The 24,469-nt window shown below is 39.2% G+C and overlaps 1 long non-coding RNA gene across 1 annotated transcript in view; it reads right to left on the bottom strand.

Annotated features, from left to right (window-relative positions):
- The window catches only part of LOC140847386 (uncharacterized), a 609,000-nt gene that overhangs the window by 502,298 nt on the left and 82,233 nt on the right, over positions 1–24,469 (bottom strand). The gene's annotated exons all lie outside the window — the stretch shown is intronic.

The raw sequence follows: 24,469 nt of genomic DNA on the forward strand, positions 1-24,469 counted from the left end.
TCTTTAGCACCAGACTCTAAAATCAGATTCTAGAGGATGGAAATGGTTAAATTCCTAGAAGAGGAGGGAAATAGGTCAGACCTCAACTTGAGCTGGTTCTCAGCTTGATTTCATCTGACCTCTCAGGTAAAGGGCTGTTCACAGCAGCTACAACGCAGAGCACAAAAGAATACATTTTACTTTGGCACAGGGCTCTGCGTCATCACAGTGCAGAATTTAAGGGAATGCTCTTTAGCTTCTATGGAGTAGCAGGAGCCCAGATTTTTTGAGAACTTGATGAAAGCTAGGCATTCTCTCTCTGGAAAAAAAATTCAAGGAGTTTATAGACCTTCCCATGCACATCTATAACTGCAGCAGTGGTTCTCACCCTGGAACATGACTGTAAACGAGATTCCCCCAGAGGGCTTCTTAAAACCGAGGGCCGGGAACCACCCCAAGCTTCTGATTCACTGAGCAAGTGGATGGGGCCTGAGAATTTGCATCTCTAACGAGTCCTCAGGGCTGCTGCTGCCTGGGACCACAGGCTGAGAGTCATCACTCTAGGACTCCTCAGTCCAGGTTGACAACATTTGCTCCGAGGAGGCCATGTGAGAGCATTTCACATGCTGGGAGCAAGGCGCTATCACCAAGTCAGTCATAGGGCCAAAGATCAAAGGTGTAAGCTCTCAGCGACACTCAGCTCTGGTCTGTGAGCTCCAGAGAACACCCACCTCACAGCGGGCCCAGCCTGGGTCTTTACCTTTCGTCCTCGGTTGCTCTTTACCCTCCCCACAGCCCTCCACCTTTCTCTCAACCTCTGTGTTTTTGGCCCCTTCCCCTTCTACATCTGTCCCAGAGTGTACCTGTGCAGGGGTGTCTATAGATGGGGACTGAGTTTGCTCCTGTGCCTCGTCTACTGTCTCTGAGTTCTCTCCCGCTGGACACTATCATAATAGGAAACTATTTTCAGATTTTACAATTTGTTGTAGCTCTTCAATAAAATTTTATGACTCACTCTTAATTTTGAAGCAAGTAAATGGAATACTTTATATTTCTCTCTAAGGACATAAAATACGAAAGGCTCTTGACATTTTTCCTAGGATAACTCTCATCTTGTTTAATGAGGGGAAAATATTCCCATCTTTCTTTACATAAGCAGTATCCAATAGATGTTCTCTGATGGCAGGTATGTTTTGATTCTGCACTATTCAACCCAGTAGCCATGGGCCACATGTGGCTACTAAGCATTTGAAATATAGCTAGTGTGACTAAAGAAGTGAATTTTTTATTTTAAGGGATTTTAAATTTAAATGGCCACATGTTGCTAGTGGTTCCCATCCTGAACACCGCAGCTCTGTATTTTCTACCTTGAACATTTCATGAAGTATATATATAGGGTGTACATACATTTTAAAAATCTCTTAAGCTATACTAGATCACCCTGACATCAAAAAAAAAAATAGAAATGCATCCATTTCTGTAACTCTTTCATAAATCTTATTTATAATTGCACAAGGAATTCTTTTTTAATTTAACTTACTACTACTAATAGTAATAATTATGTAATTGTAAATAAAGCCATGTCAAATGATGAAAAGATTTTTCTACCAGACACACCTAGGAGCTGAAATCCTTTTCTCCAGGGAGTAATATACTGATCTGTGTGCATCAGCTGGACCAGCTCTGTTCATTCCACTTGAACAGAGACTAGGAAGTGACAGCATGAACATCCCAGTCATCTTTAGTAGACACAGCAAATCACTCCGAAATCCACTGGTCACTAACTGGTGAGTCTTGTTGCTGTCTCCAGACAAATGGCCTCAATTCCTGTTTTGATGATGCCTTGGGCTCTCAAGGGATGTCAAAAATTCTAAGAACCTCTCAAAGCAAAATTACTTTGAGCTCACTTGAACTTCAAGATAAATATATGCAGTATATTCACAGTTTTGTGAGAAATTAAGTGAACTGAAAAAAATGTTATAATGTCAAAAAGATGGTTGAAACACTGTCTAGTCCCTCATTTTAAAGCCCCTCAAAAAGGCATGCAAATTCGAAAGGAAAAAATAAAACTGTCCCTATTGGCAGATGTCATATTGTACATAGAAAACCCTAAAGACTCCACCAAAAACCTGTTAGAACTAATGAATGAATTCAGTAAAGCTGCAGGATACAAAACCAATATACAAAAATGTGTTGCATTTCTTTACACAAATAATGTACTATCAGAAAGTGAAATTAGGAAAACAATCTCATTTACAATGGCATCAAAAAGAATAAAATATGTAAGAATAAATTTCATGAGGGAAGTGAAAGACCTATGCACTGAAAACTATAAGACAGTGATGAAAGAAATTGGAGATGACACAAATAAATGGAAAGATATTCCATGCTCATGGATTGGAATAATACTGTTAAAACGTCCATACTACCCAAAGCCATCTACAGATTCAATGTAGTCCCTATCAAAATTCCAATGGCATTTTTCACAGAATTAGAAAAACAACCCTAAAATTTGTATGGAACCACAAAAGACGCTAAATTGCCAAAGCAATCAAGAAAGGACAAAGCTGGAGGAATCATACTCCCTGATTTCAAACAATGTTACAAAGCTATAGCAATCAGAACAGTATGGTACTGGCATAAAAACAGACACACAGATCAATGGAACTGAATAAAGAACTCAGAAATACACCCACACATATATGATGGATTTAAATAATTTGTAGCAAAGGAGCCAAGAATATACGATACGGAAAGGATAGTCTCTTCAACAAATGGGTATTGGGAAAACTAGACAGCCACATACAGAAGAATGAAACTGGACTGCTGTCTTTTTTTTTGTACCATACACAAAAGCCAAATCAAAGCAGATTAAAGACTTGAACATAAGAACTGAAACCATAAAATTCCTAGAAGAAAACATAGATGGTAAGCTCCTTGACATCATTTTTGGCAATGATTTTTTAGATTTGACACCAAAAGTACAAGCAAAAATAGCAAAAAAGCAAAAATAAGTAAGTGAGACTACATCAAACTAAAGAGCTTCTGTTTGTTTTATTTTTAGATCTCACTTATAAGTGAAATTATACGGTATTTGTCTTTCTCTGCCTGGCTTATTTCACTTAGCATAATACCTTGTAAGTCCATCCATGTTGTCACAAATGGCAAGATTTCTTTCTTTTTTATGGCTGAGTATTACCCATTGTATATATGTACTATATCTTCCTTATCCATTCATCTATAGACTCAAAGACACTGAGAAGTGGCTGGTGATTACCATGGGGAAGAGGTTGGGGTGGGTAGGTAAAATAGGTGAAGGAGATAATGAGGCACAAAATCTCAATTATAATACAAATTGGTCATGAGGATGAAAGTACAGCATAGAGAATATAGTCAATAATTCTGTAACACTAGTTGGAGTGAGCTCCTAAAAATATAGATAGCTGTTGAATCACCATGTTGTATACTTGAAACCAATATTGTATATAAACTATGCTTAAATAAGAAAATAAAAATAAAAAGCTTCTGCACAGCAAAGGAAACCATCAACAAAATAAAAAGGCAGCCTAGGAAATGGGGGAAAATATTTGCAAGTCCTATATCTAATAAAGGGTTAATATCCAAAATATATAAGGAACTCATACAACCCAATAACAAATAAACAATCCAATTTTTTTTAATGGGCAGAGAATATGAATAGATACTTTTCCAAAAAGACATACAGGGCCAACAGGGAAATGAAAAGATGTTCAACATTATTAATTATCAGGGAAATGGAAATCAAAACCACAGTGAGATATCACCTCACACCTGTGCAAATGGCTATCCTCAAAGACACAAGAGACAAGTGTTGGTGATCCTGTGGAGAACCTTCATTCACTGTTAGTGGGATGGAAATTGGTGCAGCAACTCTGGAAAACATTACGGAAGTTCCTCAAAAAACTGAAATAGAACTACCGTATGATCCAGCAATCTCACTTCAGGGTACATATACAAAGGAAACAAAATCACTATTGTGGAGAGTCACCTTCCGCCCCCATGTTTGTTGCAGCATGATTTACAATAGCTAAGACATGAAAGCAACTGAAGTGTCCTCAATGGATAAATGGATAAAGAAAATGGAACACACAATGGTATGTTATTCAGCCTTAAAAAGGAAGCCTTGCCATTTGCAACAACACGGATGGACCTTGAGGGCATTATTGTAAGTGAAATAATACAGTGAAAGACAAATATCATATGATCTCACTTTTATGTGCAATCTAAAAACAACAACAGAACATGAACTCATAGGCAGAACAGACTGGTGGTTGCCAGAGGCGGGGAGTGGGCAAAATGGGTAAAGGTGGCCAAAAGGTACAAACTTCCAGTCACAAAACAAGTCCTTGGGATGTAATGTACAGCATGGTGACTATAGTTAATAATACCATATGGTATATTGAAAGTTGCTAAGAGAGGAGATCTTAAAAGTTCTCACCACAAGAAAAAAAATCTGTAAATATGTGTATGGTGATGGATGTTAACTGGATTTTTGCGGTGACCATTTCGCAATACGTACAAATATCAAATCATTCCATTTTATACCTGAAACTAATATGTTGCATGTCAATTATACCTCAATTAAGCAATTTTTATAACTTTTAAAAAAGATAAGATAAAACCTCTCAGATGGTGCAGCCTCAGATTCTTAGCCAAGCAATTTCAATTCTTCCTGTCTCTAGAATTTTGAGCTGACTAAGAAAGTATAAAAATTAAGTCTTGTTAGAGAATACATCTACCTGTGAAGGCCTTGAAATCCATGCCATGAAAATGGAAAGCGAATCAGATCTCATTATCTTTAATTGTCCATTAATGCTGCCCTCACTAAGGACTCATACCACTGACTGAAGTTTGTTTAGGGGAATTCTGAGTTTTCTCAATGCCTATGAGAACTTTTATGTTTATGATAAGACCTTATACTTGCATGACACTTAAGAACATATTAATTCCTTTCATCTACACGGACCTTCGATCCTCACCACACACCAGGAGGTAGGTATTACAGCCTCATTTTTACAGATTTACCCTTTAGGCTCAAAGGGTCTGACTGATAGGGAAATGATCCACTGAAAGTTCAACAGGTAGGTAGAGAAGAAATCTAAGTCTAATTTGCAGAAAAGTAGACTTGCGTCAGAGGACTGGGAAATCATATTCAAACTTCCCACTGTCTTAAACAATACATTTTGAGAAGTGGAATTGCCATTTCACATTGAATTAACCACATGGAACCCAGCCCAGGCTGTCCCAAAGCAGATTAATGCAAGCAGAATTTGAGACAATGCTTTGAACCTTCTTGAAGTATGTAATTGTACATGAAGCTTTTAGATTTTGTGTTTTTTTATTTTTTTATGAATCAAGGATTGGCACATTGTATATGCTTTATAAAAAGACAGAGCTCTTTTCCCTGAAACCAGAGGCCTGAAACCTCTTGAAATGTTTACCATAATAAATCACCTTAATATATCTCACTTTGCAAAGTTGTTATCCAATTAGTGTAATGTAAACCTACACTGTAGTCTGTAGAAGAAGCTAGCTGAACTCTGCTTAAACCTATTAAAGAAATTTACTTACCCCTGAAATGACCTGTTTTCAACACCGAGCCATATTTTCAGGAACAGATTAAGAAACAGATTCCAGCCTGAATATAGCAGACTCTTTTCCCTTTAAATTAAATCTATATGAGAGCATAGAACTTTTACAGCCTTTATTTGAAGTTACAACATGAAGTGATATTCTGTTGAACACTTTTTGGGTAGCTATGGCAACAATGATTATCACCACATACTACCAACCAAAATACCACCTGCATCGATGTCTATTCTAAACCCTTAATTAAAAAGAAAAGCCCAGTTCAAATTTCCAGTTGGTATATTTGGGGAAAAACTTTAAAAAAATGTTGGGAAATCTATTTAGGTTTTACTTCATGGAGGTTTTGTTTTGTTTTTTCTTTCAGGACAACTTAAGTCTGACTATCTCTTCCTGCCCACACCAGAACCACCCACACTGTTAAGTTTCTGGAGAAATAGAGGTTTCAGCATTTCCTTTTCTAAGGAGTTAATCAGTAATGAGAGCTCCAGGGACCAAAAGAAAAGTACTCCTTTCCAGCAATTATCTATGTGCATGAGAATTTTAAGTTTGTTTTTAGTTTTTCTGTAGGAAGGAAGGAGAGGGGGTAGAGGGAAGGAAAACAGGAGAAGGAGGTGAAGACTGAAGAGAAAGGAAGCTAGGGAAAGGAAAACAAGAAGAAACGGGGTGAGGGAAACAAGGAAAATAAGCCCATAATCAAAAAAGGGGGTAAGCTATTGAAGTCTGTAAGGGGAACATCAAGGGGAAAGCATGCCTGGCCCATGCAAAGTAGAAACGGGCTTTTTACAGGCTAAGAACGGAATATTCCATAGTTGGCTGCAGAAATTGACTCTAGTTCTTCACACTACCTTATTTCTGTGCCCTTCGCCCTATAATTTTGCAGTGCCCACTCACTTGCTTTGGCCAATGGGACAGTCGCAGACACGATGCAAGCAGAGGCTTGACAAGTGCTTGTGTGAGCAGGCGTGCTTGCTCCTTTGCTGTTGCTATGAGAACATTCTTGGGCTAGCCTGCTGAAGAATGAAAGACATGTGGAGCACAGATGATGTGCTCCCATCTTCCCAGCCAAGGCCATCTTAGATCAGCTAGCAGCTAATATACAATACAAAGAGATACTGAGTAAGCCCAGCCAGTAACAAGCAAGCTGCCTTGTTCAACTGACAGTGGACCACAGACACAGGAGCGAGCCCTGCCTGAATCAGCTAAGTAAATGTACATTGTTGAGTGTCACCAAAGATGTTTATTATGTGGCATTACTGTGGCAACAGATAACTGAAATAGGTACACACCTCTTAATCAAGGACTTTCATTCTATCCCCATTATATGAATCCTTTCTAACACATAATCTTGTAAATAGGTATCAAAAGTCCATAGGAAAAAAAATAGAATATCTAATGATCCTGAAATAAATATAGTAAATGCAAACTTTTGAGCATAATAAGTGCTCTTAACCATCAAAATAAAACCCAGGACATTCCCCAAGTTAAGGTCATTGGGATTCCAGAACTACATAAAACTCGGAAAGAATCCAGTCAATCCTGCTGGAAGAAAATTTAAGTAATTAAAAGGATACAAGCAACCTTTATTTGTAGTCACCAATGCTGTGCCAACTAATGGACTAAAGAGTTCGCAAATTCTCAGGTGCTCTGTTAATTGCAGCTGAATAGCTGTACAATAAAAGCACTTTTCTCCACCTGTGGGCTTGAGGGTAAACAGGGCAGGTGATCCCTGGTGAATCTGTGTTGCCAACTGCAAGAACAGAGGGCAACAGCTGCGATCAACATCACAGTCCCTAGCTTACCATAAAGATAACATATGATTTGTCATTGGAACCAGAAAAAAAAAAACCTTGAAAATAAACCTTAAAGTGCTCTGCATTCACCTTCTGGAAACTGTACTGTACAAAGAAAAACAACTGGAAAATGGGCAATATAACCAATTAGTATGGGAATATTTCTTTTCCTATAAAGCTGGACTATATTTTCTTCCAAATAGTTTACATTTTCTTTCTAATGCTTGGTGGGGTGGGCTTAAAGGGTTTTTTCCAAGATCCTCCATGTATGAAGATCTGTATACTAAGTGAATGAAACTATACTCTGAATCCCAGACCACGTGTTTAATCAAATATCCTGTTAGGTATGTAGCTGAGTAAACCAAGCAACATCATGTTGAAATAACAAAATGGATTCTTGATTGACTGCAGTAATCAGGGAACACTGGCATCAACAATCCCTAAATTATTTTATTATGGCCTTGAAATGCATTTCTTGATTGACAAGAACTTGAAAGGAGAAAAAAACATCTTGGGAGAATATGAAGGATTTCTGGTTTTGTATTTTGGTCCTTGGTTAATTCATACGTTGGCCCCCATGGCATGGCAGGAATCACCAGTATCTCTCCTGAGCAGTTGGAACCCCAACTCCCTACACCTTCCTTGGGTGGGTGGTAGAGAAAGAAGAAGATAACTGTTGGGTTTACAAGGTGTTTTCTAATGTGAGTGGTGGGAAGACAGCTGTCTCTAGCTCCTTAAACCTTTTCCTTCTTCCCCATTGTTAGTGGTTTCCAGGCACCAGCAAGATAATTCAGAGAATGTGAAGAAATCAGAGGAATCCAATGGAAAGCACGAAGCTTCAAACCCCTTGATGTTTGTTCCTTCTTCCACCTATCCATTCAGCAAACTCAAAATACTGAATGCCTCCTCCATGCCGGCCATGTGTTAGGCGCTGTGGAAACACTGATCAATAAAGTCTGTAGCCTCCCAGGAGGAGATGCTAGCTAATATGGCGGCAGTGGGGGGTGAGGGTAGGTTTAGCTAAGTACTTACAATACAGTACTGTAGGGCCATAGTGGGCAGTGTAGAAAGGCTGTGGGGGCATTGGGGAGGGAGTGACCAAATGCCTCTGAGGAGTGGAGTTGGGGAGGCTTCAAGGTGAGGGCAGTGGGACTCTTCTTAAAGAGTATGCAACAAAATCAGGCAGACGATGGAAAGTTGGCTTCAGAATGATTCATTAAGTGGGTCTGGTCTCAGAAGTCCAGCCAACAGTTCACATTGTCCTTGGATCTCCATGAAGAGCCTCTAAAATCACAAAGTGTGCAACTCAGAACTATGGATGTGTGTAATTTAATGCAAAAGTTTTCACATGAATAATTGCTACCATTACATTGGCCTGAAATATTTGTTGAGCGTCTGCTAGATTCCAGAAACTGCAGTAGGCATGGTGGCTCAATTGTTTAAAAGAGGGGTGAGTGCTTTATTATATTTCTTTTAATTTGTATCAAATCTGAGATTTATATTGACAGATTTAGCTCCTTTTTTTATAACTACTTGAACAATGAAATCCATTTCAGATTTAGTTTTTGCTCTCCAAAAACAAGGTATTTCCTTTATTTGGAAAAAAAAAGTGCATGTTAGTAAAGCAAACAAAATGAGGGGTGTTCTTTCCACTGGAAGTATGACCTCAAGGATATTATGTTATACTGAAAGATCTAATCAGGCAGACTTTTAACCCAAAATATTGTTTTTCCCAGGTGAATCAATTTTACTTTTTGTCTTTAAGAAGAAAAGCCAGTGAAACTTACCACTAGCTGAGAAGCGACTCAGACTCAAATACAGCACATTTCCCTAAATGGGTTCCTTGGATTTATGGGTTGATTCCATGAGAGGGCCAGGTAAATACATTTTGCCATCACCACCTGACTTTTCTGCTTCTTTACTTAGTAGAGAGTAAGTTCAAAGCTGACTACTGGGGAAAAAAACCAAATGAGACAATTTTGAGAATATTCCCAAAACACACTTTGGATCATAAACAAATTTGAACAAAGAAAAAAATTAAGAAGCCATATTTCGCAAGACTAGAGATGCTAATTCATAATACTTATCAGATTTCTCTGGTCAAGTTCAAAATGAACAGTAGTCAACTTACGGATCTCGTTTAATCCTTCAAATAACCCCATGAAGTAGGAATTACCACTATTCTACACATGAGGAAACTGAGGCTCAGAAAGAGTTTAGGAGATGGCTGTATGTGAAGCAGCCAAGACTGAATTGTAGGATTGATAGGCTTCACAAGCCATTATTTTTCTAACATATTACTTGTGACTAAACCATTTTCTGATTTGATAATTAAAATACTAGGTTCTGTTGATGCATTTGGACTAGCTATAAGACAGCTGAATCTGGAGATAAAGCTAAAAAATGACAGATTGAACAAGGAATCTTACTACTATTTACTGAAGCAGGAAGTGACAATTTCCATCACGGAAAGAGAAAAGAGGGGAGCAAGCTTATCATCTTACAATCAAGTTATCAGGGAAGGATAAAATATCAAATCAAAACAAAGGAACAGCTTTTGTATAAGTGGAAGAAATGTAATCCCAGACACATGTAGCCCTTTAACACAACGCACCAGCTCAATCCTTCCTTCCTTCCTTCCTTCATTCCCTCCCTCCTCCCTTCCTTCCTTCCTTCCTTCCCTCCCTTCTCCCTTCCTTCCTTCCTTCCTTACCTTCTTCCCTCCCTCCCTCTTTCCTCCATTTCTTCCTTCCTTCCTTCCTTCCTTCGCTCCCTCCCTCTTTCCTCCCTTTCTTCCTTCCTTCCTTCCCTCCCTCCCTCCCACCTTCCTCCCTTCCTTCCTTCCTTCTTTCCTTCCTCCCTTCCTTCCTTCCTTCCATCCTTTCTTCCTCCCTTCTCTCTGTCTCTGTCTCTCTGTCTCTCTGTCTCTCTCTCTCTCTCTCCTAGAAAAGAATATTGGGGCAAAAATGTTATAATTTTCAATCACTTTAAAGTATGCTTTTACCTACATTATCTAATTTAACCTTCATAACTACTCTACCAAGTGGAATTAATGTCCCCATTTGATAGGTGGAGACACCAAGCTCAGAGCAGATAAGCAACTTGTTGAAGCATATAAACCATTATCAAGACAGCAGTCAGTGCCAAGCCTTCTAATCTCATGTCTTTCCTTAGAACAGCACACTGCTTCTCCCTCTTGCTTTGAGAAAAAGAGAAACAACCTCAAAAGTAGCTGCCAACAAAGTGAAAATCACGTAACTCTCACAATGAATTATCCATAAGCTGAGGTCAGCTCATGCTCAAATACATTTAGCATCAAACCAGTACTCATGCTGATTTCTAAAAAGTAAATATTTAATCGATCTATGTATACAAATCACAATTAAAAATAAAGTATTTGGGGATTATTAATCAAGTGAGAAAAAATACTTCACTGTATCTCAGAACATGCTTAATACTTCTGCTTAAAACCCCATTTTCTAGGCAGAGCCAGGATGGCGGCATGAGTAGAGCAGCAGAAATCTCCTCCCAAAACCACATATATCTATGAAAATATAACAAATACAACTCTTCCTAAAATAGAGACCAGAGGACACAGGACAACATCCTGACCACATCCAAACCTGCGAGAACCCAGTGCCTCACAAAGGGGGTAAGATACAAGCCGTGGCCCGGCAGTCCCGAGCGCCCCTCCCCCCAGCTCCCGGCAGGAGGAGAGGAGTCAGAGCAGGGAGGGAGAGGGAGCCCAGGACTGCTCAACACCCAGCCCTAGCCATACACACAAGAGCGCAGACACAGTGCATGACCGGTGCCCTGGATACTAGGGAAATAGGGCAGCAAGAACGGTGAGCGGGTACTGGAGGCTGGCGCCGGAGGACAAAAGAAAAGCGAGCGGGCATCTTTTTTGTTGTTGTTGTTGTTTTGTTGCGGTGAGTGCTTTTTGGAAGTCTTAAAGGGACAGGGTCCCCAATACTAGGAAACAGGGCAGCAAGACTGGAGAGCACGTATCGGAGACTGGCGCGAGAGAACAAAAGAAACGTGAGCAGCCACCTTTTTTTCATTTTTTCTTTTTTTGTTGTTGTTGTATTGTTTTGGCAAGCACTTTTTGGAAGTCTTAAAGGGATAGGGACCCCAATACTAGGGGAAAAGGGCAGCAAGTCCGGTGAACAGGTGCCAGAGGCTGGCACTAGAGAATAAAGAAAAACGAGTGGCCATTTTTTTTTTTTTTTGTGGTTGTTGTTCGGTTTTGGCGGGTGCTTTTTGGAAGTTTTAAAGGGGCAGGGCTAGACACTTAGTCCAGAGGTAGGGAATCCCAGGATCTCTGGGCACTCTAATCCCCTGGGCTGCATGGAGCGCAGAGGGCCCCTTACAGAGATAAATAACCTCCCAGCCGCTAGCCGTCCAATGCAACTCCACCACTTTGGAGCAGCAGGACAAGCCGGGACACGCCCACAGCAACAGCAGAGATAAACTACATAGCAGACAGGCAGGAAGCAGAAGCCCTGTCTGCGTGCAGCTACCCAGCACAAGCCACTAGAGGTCGCTGTTCTCCCAGGAGAGGAAGGCCACAAACCAACAAGAAGGAAAGTTCTTCCAGGCGTCACTAGTCCCAGCTCTGCAAACTATTCCTTTCACCATGAAAAGACAAAATCACAGGCAAACCAAGATCACAGAGACACCAGAGAAGGAGACAGACCTAACCAGTCTTCCTGACAAAGAATTCAAAATAAAAATCATAAACATGCTGACAGAGATGCAGAGAAATACGCAAAAGAAAAGGGATGAAGTCCAGAGGGAGATCACAGATGCCAGAAAGGAGATCACAGAAATGAAACAAACTCTGGAAGGATTTATAAGCAGAATGGATAAGATGCAAGAGGCCATTGATGGAATAGAAACCAGAGAACAGGAATGCATAAAAGCTGACATAGAGAGAGATAAAAGGATCTCCAGAAATGAAAAAATATTAAGAGAACTGTGTGACCAATCCAAAAGGAACAATATCCATATTATAGGGGTACCAGAAGAAGAAGAGAGAGGAAAAGGGATGGAAAGTATCTTGGAAGAAATCATTGCTGAAAAGCTGAAAACTTCCCAAACTGGGGGAGGAAATAATCGAACAGACCACGGAAATACACAGAACCCCCAACAGAAAGGATCCAAGGAGGACAACACCAAGACACATAATAATTAAAATGGCAAAGATCAAGGACAGGGAAAGAGTTTTAAAGGCAGCTAGAGAGAAAAAGGTCACCTATAAAGGAAAACCCATCAGGCTAACATCAGACTTCTCCACAGAAACCCTACAGGCCAGAAGAGAATGGCATGATATATTTAATGCAATGAAACAGAAGGGCCTTGAACCAAGGATATTGTATCCAGGACGGCTATCATTTAAATATGATGGCGGGATTAAACAATTCCCAGACAAGCAAAAGCTGAGGGAATTTGCTTCCCACAAAGCACCTCTACAGGGCATCTTACAGGGACTGCTCTAGATGGAAGCACTCCTAGAAAGAGCATAGAACAAAACACCCAACACATGAAGAATGGAGGAGGAGGAATAAGAAGGGAGAGAAGAAAAGAATCTCCAGACAGTGTATATAACAGCTCAATAAGCGAGCGAAGTTAGGCAGTAAGATACTAAAGAGGCTAAACTTGAACCTTTGGTAACCACAAATTTAAAGCCTGCAATGGCAATAAGTACATATCTTTCAATAGTCACCCTAAATGTAAATGGACTGAATGCACCAATCAAAAGACAAAGAGTAATAGAATGGATAAAAAAGCAAGACCCATCTATATGCTGCTTACAAGAAACTCACCTCAAACCCAAAGACATGTACAGACTAAAAGTCAAGGGATGGAAAAACATATTTCAGGCAAACAACAGCGAGAAGAAAGCAGGGGTTGCAGTACTAATATCAGACAAAATAGACTTCAAAATAAAGAAAGTAACAAGAGATAAAGAAGGACACTACACAATGATAAAGGGCTCAGTCCAACAAGAGGATATAACCATTCTAAATATATATGCACCCAACACAGGAGAACCACCATATGTGAAACAAATACTAACAGAACTAAAGGGGGAAATAGACTGCAATGCATTCATTTCAGGAGACTTCAACACACCACTCACCCCAAAAGACAGATCCACCAGGCAGAAAATAAGTAAGGACATGGAAGGACTGAACAACACAGTAGAGCGGATGGACCTAATAGACATCTATAGAACTCTACATCCAAAAGCAACAGGATATACATTCTTCTCAAGTGCACATGGAACATTCTCCAGAATAGATCACATACTAGCCCACAAAAAGAGCCTCAGCAAAATCCAAAATATTGAAATTCTACCAACCAATTTTTCAGACCACAAAGGTATAAAAGTAGAAATAAATTGTACAAAGAAAACAAAAATGCTCACAAACACAAGGAGGCTTAAAAACATGCTCCTAAATAATCAATGGATCAATGAACAAATTAAAATAGAGGTCAAGGTATATATAGAAACAAATGACAACAACAACACAAAGCCCCAACTTCTGTGGGACGCAGCGAAAGCAGTCCTAAGAGGAAAGTATATAGCGATCCAGGCACACTTGAAGAAGGAAGAACAATCCCAAATGAATAGTCTAACATCACAATTATCGAAACTGGAAAAAGAAGAACAAATGAGGCCTAAAGTCAGCAGAAGGAGGGACATAATAAAGATCAGAGAAGAAATAAACAAAATTGAGAAGAATAAAACAATAGCAAAAATCAATGAAACCAAGAGCTGGTTCTTTGAGAAAATAAACAAAATAGATAAGCCTCTAGCCAAACTTATTAAGAGAAAAAGAAAATCAACACAAATCAACAGAATCAGAAATGAGAATGGAAAAATCATGACAGACTCCACAGAAATACAAAGAATTATGAAAGACTACTATGAAAACCTATATGCCAATAAGCTGGAAAACCTAGAAGAAATGGACAACTTCCTAGAAAAATACTACCTTCCAAGACTGACCAAAGAAGAAACACAAAAGTTAAACAAACCAATTACGAGCAAAGAAATGGAAACGGTAATTAAAAAACTACCCAAGAACAAAGCACCCGGGCAGGCTGGACGGATTTACCTCAGAGTTTTATCAGACACACAGAGAAGACATAATACCCATTCTCCTTAAAGTTTTCCAAAAAATAGAAGAGGCAGGAATACTCCCAAACTCATTCTATAAAGCCAACATCACCCTAATACCAAAACCAGGCAAAGACCCCACCAAAAAAGAAAATTACAGACCAATATCCCTGAAGAATGTAGATGCAAAAATACTTAATAAAATATTAGCAAACCGAATTCAAAAGTATATCAAAAGGATCATACACCATGACCAAGTGGGATTCATCCCAGGGATGCAAGGATGGTACAACATTCAAAAATCCATCAACATCACCCACCACATCAACAAAAAGAAAGACAAAAACCACATGATCATCTCCATAGATGCTGAAAAAGCATTTGACAAAATTCAGCATCCAATCATGATAAACACTCTCAGCAAAATGGGAATAGAGGGCAAGATCCTCAACATAATAAAGGCCATATATCATAAACCCACAGCCAACATTATACTGAAGAGCGACAAGCTGACAGCTTTTCCTCTGAGATCGGGAACTAGACAGGGAAGCCCACTCTCCCCACTGCTATTTAACATAGTACAGGAGGTCCTAGCCACGGCAATCAGACAAAACAAAGAAATACAAGGAATCCAGATTGGTAAAGAAGAAGTTAAACTGTCACTATTTGCAGATGACATGATATTGTATATAAAAAAACCCTAAAGACTCCACTCCAAAACTACTAGAACTGATATCAGAATACAGCAAAGTTGCAGGATACAAAATTAACACACAGAAATCTGTAGCTTTCCCAAACACTAACAATGAACCAATAGAAAGAGAAATCAGGAAAACAATTCCATTCACAATTGCATCAAAAAGAATAAAATACCTAGGAATAAATCTAACCAAAGAAGTGAAAGACCTATACTCTGAAAACTACAAGTCACTCTTAAGAGAAATTAAAGGGGACACTAACAAATGGAAACTCATCCCATACTCATGGCTAGGAAGAATCAATATCATCAAAATGGCCATCCTACCCAAAGCAATATACAGATTTGATGCAATCCCTATCAAATTACCAGCAACATTCTTCAATGAACTGGAACAAATAATTCAAAGATTCATATGGAAACACCAAAGACCCTGAATAGCCAAAGCAATCATGAGAAAGAAGAATAAAGTAGGGGGGATCTCACTCCCCAACTTCAAGCTCTACTATAAAGCCATAGTAATCAAGGCAATTTGGTACTGGAACAAGAACAGAGCCACAGACCAGTGGAACAGACTAGAAACTCCAGACATTAACCCAAACATATATGGTCAATTAATATTTGATAAAGGAGCCATGGACATACAATGGCGAAATGGCAGTCTCTTTAACAGATGGTGCTGGCAAAACTGGACAGCTACATGTAGGAGAATGAAACTGGACCTTTGTCTAACCCCATACACAAAAGTAAACTCAAAATGGATCAAAGACCTGAATGTAAGTCATGAAACCATTAACTCTTGGAAAAAAACATAGGCAAAAATCTCTTGGACATAAACATTAGCAACTTCTTCATGAACATATCTCCCTGGGCAAGGAAAACAAAAGCAAAAATGAACAAGTGGGACTACATCAAGCGGAAAAGCTTCTGTACAGCAAAGGACACCATCAATAGAACAAAAAAGTACCCTACCGTATGGGAGAATATATTCATAAATGACAGATCCGATAAAGGCTTGACATCCAAAATATATAAAGACCTCACGCACCTCAACAAACAAAAAGCAAATAATCCAATTAAAAAATGGGCAGAGGAGCTGAATAGGCAGTTCTCCAAAGAAGAAATTCAGATGGCCAACAGACACATGAGAAGATGCTCCACATCACTAGTTATCAGAGAAATGCAAATTAAAACCACAATGAGATATCATCTCACACCAGTAAGGATGACTACCATCCAAAAGACAAACAACAACAAATGTTGGTGAGGTTGTGGAGAAAGGGCAACTCTCCTACACTGCTGGTGGGAATGTAAATTAGTTCAACCATTGTGGAAAGCAGTATGGAGGTTCATCAAAATGCTCAAAACAGACTTACCATTTGATGCAGGAATTCCACTCCTAGGAATTTAGCCTAAGAACGCAGCAATCTAGTTTGAGAAAGACAGATGCACCCCTATGTTTATCGCAGCACTATTTACAATAGCCAAGAATTGGAAGCAACCTAAATGTCCATCGGTAGATGAATGGATAAAGAAGATGTGGTATATATACACAATGGAATACTACTCAGCCATAAGAAGAGGGAAAATCCAACCATTTGCAGCAACATGGATGGACCTGGAGGGTATTATGCTCAGTGAAATAAGCCAAGCAGAGAAAGAGAAATACCAAATGATTTCATTCATCTGTGGAGTATAAGAACAAAGGAAAAACTGAAGGAACAAAACAGCAGCAGAATCACAGAACCCAAGAATGGACTAACAGGTACCAAAGGGAAAGGGACTGGGGAGGATGGGTGGGTAGGGAGGGATAAGGCGGAGGGAAGAAGAAGAGGGGTATTAAAATTAGCATGCATGGGGGGGTGGGAGAAAGGGGAGGGGCTGTACAAGACAGAGAAGACAAGTAGTGATTCTACAACATTTTTCTATGCTGATGGACAGTGACTATAAAGGGGTTTATAGGGGGGACCTGGTATAGGGGAGAGCCTAGTAAACATAATATTCTTCATGTAAGTGTAGATTAAAGATAACAAAAAAAAGAAAGAAAGAGAAAGGGGGATTACTCCCTGATAGGATAAAACTAACTGTAAATCAACGATTAATGCATGCTTTAAATATCCTTAATTTTGATCACTTAAAGGGTGTCAGATGATCAGCTATGGATGTACACTTTTCTGATAATATTACTTTCTCTTAAAAAAAAAAAGGCAGTTCCTGTGTGGTGACCTCCAATGAGTTCTACACAATGGTATAAAGGGTATATCAAAGTGTGGGCAAAGGGTCTGTTTGTGTTTGTACAGAGGAACAAAGCCTAATTTGGCTACCCAGAAAATGAACTAAGATATGATATGAAGAAGAACTTCCAACATCAGCACTCTCTGGAAGAGACATACCAGAAGATGATCATCAAAAAACCTCAACAAAGATCCAGGCGATGCTGCAGTTGTAGCTGCATTCATCGCACCGGTTCCTGGACTTGCCATTGGAATGAAGAAGGAGATATCTAAGCTGGCCTGTGCGTACAGTAAAACAACAAATCTGACTGGATCTATACTGTTGGAACTCAACCAAGGATTAGGAGAAGTGCAAGTTGTAGCACTCCAAAATCTTACAACTACAGACTATCTACTGTTAAAAGAACATATGGGATGTGAACAGTTCCCAGGAATGCGTTGTTTTAATTTGTCTGATTTCTCTCAGACTGTTCAAGTACAGTTGGACAATATCCACTATATCATAGACAAATTTTCACAAATGCCTAGGGTGCCTAACTGGTTTTCTTGGCTTCACTGGAGATGGCTGGTAATTATAGATCTGTATTGGTTATGTAACTGTATTCCTATTATGTTAATGTGTGTGTGCAATTTAATTAGTAGTTTAAAACCTATACATGCTTAAGTTACTCTACAAGAAGATATGTCAAAGAAATAATCAATCCTCCCATGTTTTCTTCCATCTGCTACGTCTATAGCTTTTCTTCTTCCTTCCTAATTACAACCCTTATATAGAATTCGTGCCTCATATCAAATTCACCGAGTATCATAACTCCTCCAAGTGGTAAAGATACCTCAAGACAAATGCTGGGCATAGAAGCCACAGGGCATAATCCTGCAAAGAAGTAAAAAGCTAACCTTTTCAAACAATATGGCTTCTCTCTCACTTACCAACTTTACATTTCCCTGTATGGCCCCGGAAGATGACTAGTTAGCCAGAGACGGGTAAGATTCCTCAAGGGAGGAACAACCTAAGACAGGCACAGTCGCAGGGGGGCCATCAGGTGAGAAATTGGGGATCAACAGAGGTGAGGCTTAGAACCTCACCCTCCCCTGTTTTGAGAGAAATCTTCTGCATCCGTGGGTGTATTATTGCCCTTGTCTAGCTTGGATTAACACATAGTCTACAGGCACACACCTGATCATCTACATTTGCTCTCTTACAACACTAAACTATGTTTTCTACCTTTATCTTGCATCTACCTACCACTTCAGCATTTTATTTTAAAAAATGATAATAATAAAGGGAGAAATGTGGGATTCACATATAAATCAAGTATAAAAATCAAACGAATATTCATATTTGACCTGATTGTTTATAGTTAATAATGAGTGATCAAAACCGAAAGTTTTTGTGATGACTGCCCTTGTACTCTTCACCATGTAAGAACTTATTCACTATGTAAGAATTTGTTCACCATGTAAGAACTTATTTGTTATGCTTCAGAAGATTGGAGACTGACGAGAATTAGGCTGGGGGTGGATTAATGATTATGCATTGAGCATTGAGTCCCCTATACAGAATTTTATTGTTGTTAACAACCATTTGATCAATAAATATGAGAGATGCCCTCTCAAAAAAAAAAAAACAAACCATTTTCTGCCTCCACATTGCTTGATGTTAGATTTAATAAAGAATCAGATGTGTAGGAAATATTCACTGTGTCTGTTGAGAATTCTTAGTATAAAAAGGCCTGCCTAAGAATTGTATGATTATATTTAGGCAAGTTTGGATCTGCCATCTATATTATTAGGCAATAATCTTGTGGTTCAGAATTATGTAATAGCAAGACCAAACCTCAATTTCGGTAGTTTACAATAATTAAATGCATTTTTCTTGCCTGTGGGATTGTAGGCAGGTTGCATTTCTTCAATAGGCTTGGCAGAGCCAGGCTAGACTCCAGTCTTCATATTGAGTTCATGAATGTAACACGTGTCATAACATTCTGAGGCCAGAAGCTACTTGTGAAATGCTCTCACAGTAGATGGCAGAACGGCAAGGAACCAAGCCAATTCATCTGAGCACACAAACCTTTTGCTCAGCCATCACCTGATATTCCACTGATGTTCCAAAGCAAGACACACGGCCAAGTCTTACATCAAGGGAGTGGGAAATAAACTGTTTCCTCCAGCAGGAGGTACCACAAAATAAGCACCCAGATTTCTAAATCTATTATGAAGAGCAAGTGGAGAGTTAGGAAAATTAATTCCATCTACTATATGGGAAAGTTTCTTATGTCAAAGTTGCACTAACTTAAGTCATTAAATTACTTTGTTTCAAAGAAGGAAAAGAAGTATCTCAAAGTCTGTTGTTAATAGTGTTGGCGGATAGCATGAGAGAAGTAAGTACCCAGAAACCAGGTTAGAAAAATTAGGGCCAGATGGTGAAAGATCTTGAGAACCAATGCCACAAAGTTTAGCTTTTACCCAAGAATAATGGGGAGCTAATGAAGCACCTTTGACTTTGTATTCAGAGATCCCAACAGCACCAGCCGGCTGTATCTCATTACAATTTTACCCCCCTGGGGACATCCCTGCCAAGTTTATTTCACCCTCCTTTCCTATACCTGGTGGGGCTTTCAGCACACTGGGAAGATAGTTACACAGCAAATTTTGCTGACTTATTTAGTTAGAATTAAAGTAGTAAAATAGAAGAAAGGAATTTTTAGTAATTACTATTTTAATTAGAATTTAATAATTTAAAGTGACTTCATTAAAGTGGTAGAACTGAAGAAAGATGATGTTTCAAATGGTGTCTGAATTATTTCCATTGAGATCTCGCCTCAGAGAAGAGGGTTTTTACTTTGTCTCTTTTTCCTTTCTTTTGTCCATCCCAACTTTACCTGTCTGCACTCCCTTTCTCATCTCACTACTGCCTGTGTATAAACAGACCAATGAACATGATTCTGGAGATCTCAGGGGTCTACCTACCAAGCATCCCATTATTGTGGTCTACCTGGATGCTATAGTGATTCACATGATATAAACTATAAAGAATAGTACACCAAGTGCATATGATATTCTCTCTAGACCAATGAGACTCTGTATCTTCTAATATCCTGACAAACGTAATCTCTTTACTTCCCTAAAGTTGTGATAAGGGTATGCATGGGTGAGAAGCAGCTTGCTGAGTTTAACCCTCATGAAATGGAATGGTTTTTCACTGGCAGAGTGAAACTGGGACGTTATGACAAAGTATCTACTCCTTTCATACTTAAAATTAGAAGAGCTTTTACCCTCTAATACAGATGTATTTTTTGAGTACGTATTCACTCATTCACGAATTTACTCATTCAGCATATTAATTAAATGTCTACAGTGTTCCAGGCACAGTGGTTACAGGCTAGGAACTTAAAATATTATTATGAACCAAAACAGACACCTCTGTAGCCATGGGACCAAAGTAATTGGTTTTGGAAAAAAATAGACCTTGAGCTAAAAATAGCAGTGGTCTCCCAAATAAGCCAAGTGAGTTAAAAGAGATTATTTTACTTCTCTGATACTCTATTTTCTAGTCTGTAAAATGGAAATAGTGGTATTTCATCTCCCTAGCATGGAAAACTTTATCAACTGGGATTTATGTGAAAGCACAGTACAAATGTCTCATGGCAGTATTATTTTGAATTTTGAGTAACAACAGAATGCCTTAGGGAGATGACTTTAATGTGAGGGCTACTGTATTCATTGCTATTTCTGTTTAATAAGAGACCACAAAATCTCAGTGAAACAGAACATGATCATTTACCTTTATTCTCCTAAGCCTATTGGTCAGGTAGGGTGACTCTACTTCAAGGTGCAAACCTTTGGACTGACCAGAAGGACACTGCTCCATGTATCTGTTATTATATTTGACCAGTGGGCTACTAGGGAGGCATGTTGTTTTCAGGACAGTAGCAGAAGAATAAAGATAGGCAGAAATATGGGATGCTTCCTATGGCTTAGGATCAGAACTAGAGCACAGTCATTTCCACCACTCACATTCCAATTGGTCAAAGACAGTCATGTGGCCAAAACCAACATCAGTGAGATGGTGAAATATTTGCCCACAGTGGCAGGGAGAAGAGGGTAAACATTTTGTGAACAGTAATATAGATCACTGAAACTCTCCTTTTCTGAAAGCAACTGTGGACAGGATATATGCTTTAAGCATGCCATTTTCCTGCTTAAGAACCACAATGGCTCTGCAGCACATGATTATTAACCAACCCGGCAGCCATTGCTAACCCACTTCTGCTTTGACTTCTCAATTAGAGGGGCTATAAAGCCCAATGCTTCCTTTCCCAGTTCTCTTTGCTCCTAGGGGTAGGCATGTGACCCAGTTCTGTCCAGTGAAACAAAACCAGAAGTCTGACAAAGGCTTTCAGGAAAGTTTTTTATCTTTTTAGAAAGGGACAGGTATGAGAGGAGAGCTAGCTTGCATCACCATTTTCCCATTCTTCCCAACATGAATGTAGAAGTACTGACTGGAGCTACAGCAGCTATTTTAGGACTATGAGGTGGCAAGCATAAGAACAGAAAGCGAACATGCTCAGGATTGGTTTCCCTGACAGTATCACTGGGCATCTCATCATATAAATACAGTAAACCTTTGTTACTGAAAGTCACTTCTGTGTTACTTGCAAGTGAATACATTCTACCCAGCCTCCCAACTGTCTACTGGATAAAATCTAAACTCCTGTGCCTGGCTTTCCATATCCTTATTGAGTTGCTCCCCATCTGCCCACCCACTCTTTGAAAACATGCTCCCTCAACTCAAGCCAGACTGCTCTCCTCACACGTCTTTCTTTCTGGAATGCCCTCTCACTTCCCATTGGCAAATCCAAGTACAATCCATCCTTCAATACTGAGCTCATATCCAACTTCCTCCATGAAGTCCGACCCACAGTGAACTCTTGCCTTTTCCAAAACCCAGTAGAGTTGATCTTGTAGTAAGAAATCAGCTTAGCTTTTGTATTCTCAACATTGCTTAGGTGACTGTTTCTGAACACTTAGGAGTAAGCATTATTTATGGATGGATCCCTATAGCTCCAAATGGTACAGGTCTTAGAACACAGCACAATACACATTAATTCATTATTATGAATAGTACAGTCTCTAGTTTATAAATAGGCTGGTATACGAGTAATTTTTGGTCAGCAGTTTTCTGGAAACAAAATATATTTTCCATAGAAAATCCAACCTATTACTCACCTAGATGCAAAGAGAAGACCACCTCCTCATCTTTCCTTTGCTCTAGGCCAGCCCTAGGCAATGTTCATCCATTTGCCCATTCATCCACCAATTAATAATTATCATTTTTTGTGTTATCTATGCCATGCAACAGTTTATTTTGATGAGCTATCTTAATACATCTCCATCTCCCTCCCTATTTTCTAGAACATGAGAGTTTTTCTGCTATCCTAAGCTCCAATTGAGGCTTCTCTGTCCTGAATGCTCCATATCACCAAAGTGATCTATACCCCACACCCCACAGGGCCTGTTTTTTTCAGACAGTGATCTTGGTTACACATTAGGAGAAAAGCAATCTGACTGTGCTGATTCATACCAGCTATGAATCACTGAGAGCCCCTTATAGGTCCCATGTGCTCATGACTTTTTTTGTTCACATAAAATAATCATTCAATTCTGAAGAATTTCACTCCAGATACAAGTTGACAAAGTTCAGACAATGTAGAAGAAGTCACCAGGTAGCAGATAAAATACTTATTCTCTGTACTCAGGGGCAAGTCAAACATCTATTCTTCCTCTACTTCTGAACCTAAAATATCCTTTTTAAAGCAGCTTTATTTCATTATGTCTGACATACAATAACCTGCCCATACTTAAAGTATACAATTTGATAAATTTATGTGTATATACTCATGAGATCATCAAGACAATGAATATTTCCACCACCTCTAATAGCTTCCTGTCTCTGTAATCTACTGATATGCTTTCTGCCATTATAAATGAGTTTGCATTTCTTATATTTTTAAATAAATGGAATAATACATGAGGTGGATAGATTCTTTTGGCTTCTTTCAATCCACATAGTCATTTTGATATCCATTCACCATGTTTTTTAATGTATCAATAGCTCATTACTTTCTATTGCTGAGTATTATATTATATGGATAAAACTTTTTTTTAATTCATTCACTTGTTGACTGCCATTTGGGCTTTTACCAGCTTTTACCAGCAGCAAATAAGAGTGCTATGAACAATCATATACAAATCTTTGTATGGACATATACTTTCATTTCCTTTAGGTAAACATCTAATAGAATGGCTGGGTCCTATGGGGACCTACAGTATCTTTGAACAATAAGGATCTTCTCAGTTATTTCCAGGGTAATAGAGTCCCCATTGACAGGTACAGAGGTGACAAACATTTAAACATCATATGTTTATAACTAGGGGATTACTGATAGCTGGAAACAATCTTCCAAGTGCATCTCACATTCTGACCTGACTTCTGAACAAAGGAATTGCCAGCTTTTGCTCCAAACTATCTTTTTGTGAATGTTTATATATCACAGAGCTACAACTAGAATGAGGTAAACATGGCACCTAGGGTTCCAAGTTGAGAGAGGCACTCACTCTTGGGGTTGTACAAGTGCAGGGTCAGTACCTGAGAGCAAGCACCTCCTTAAATGTTGTGCCTTAGGCAGTTCGCTTGCCTCCCCCTATCCCTGGACCTATACAGCAAACAGCCTTGGAAGACAGAGATAATCTCTCTCTTCAGAACAGAGGGCAGATGTGTTTGCTCTCCAGGATAATGAAGGTAACATCTCATCTCTGGGGCAAAGGCTGGGCAAGTTTGCTAACAGCCCCCTTTAAAAGACAGTGCTTCATGTGTTGAGAGCTCCTAACCTGGCATGCAAATCTGCTGCAAGTGCAACATCCATGCAGGCCCATGAGCGTCACCTCCATGGGACTTGTGGGAACTGGCACAGACATGAAGCTCAGGCTGACAACTGTACCGGGAGTAACGCAG

The sequence above is a fragment of the Manis javanica genome, chromosome X (genome assembly GCF_040802235.1).
Source record: "Manis javanica isolate MJ-LG chromosome X, MJ_LKY, whole genome shotgun sequence".
NCBI classification, from domain to species: domain Eukaryota; kingdom Metazoa; phylum Chordata; class Mammalia; order Pholidota; family Manidae; genus Manis; species Manis javanica.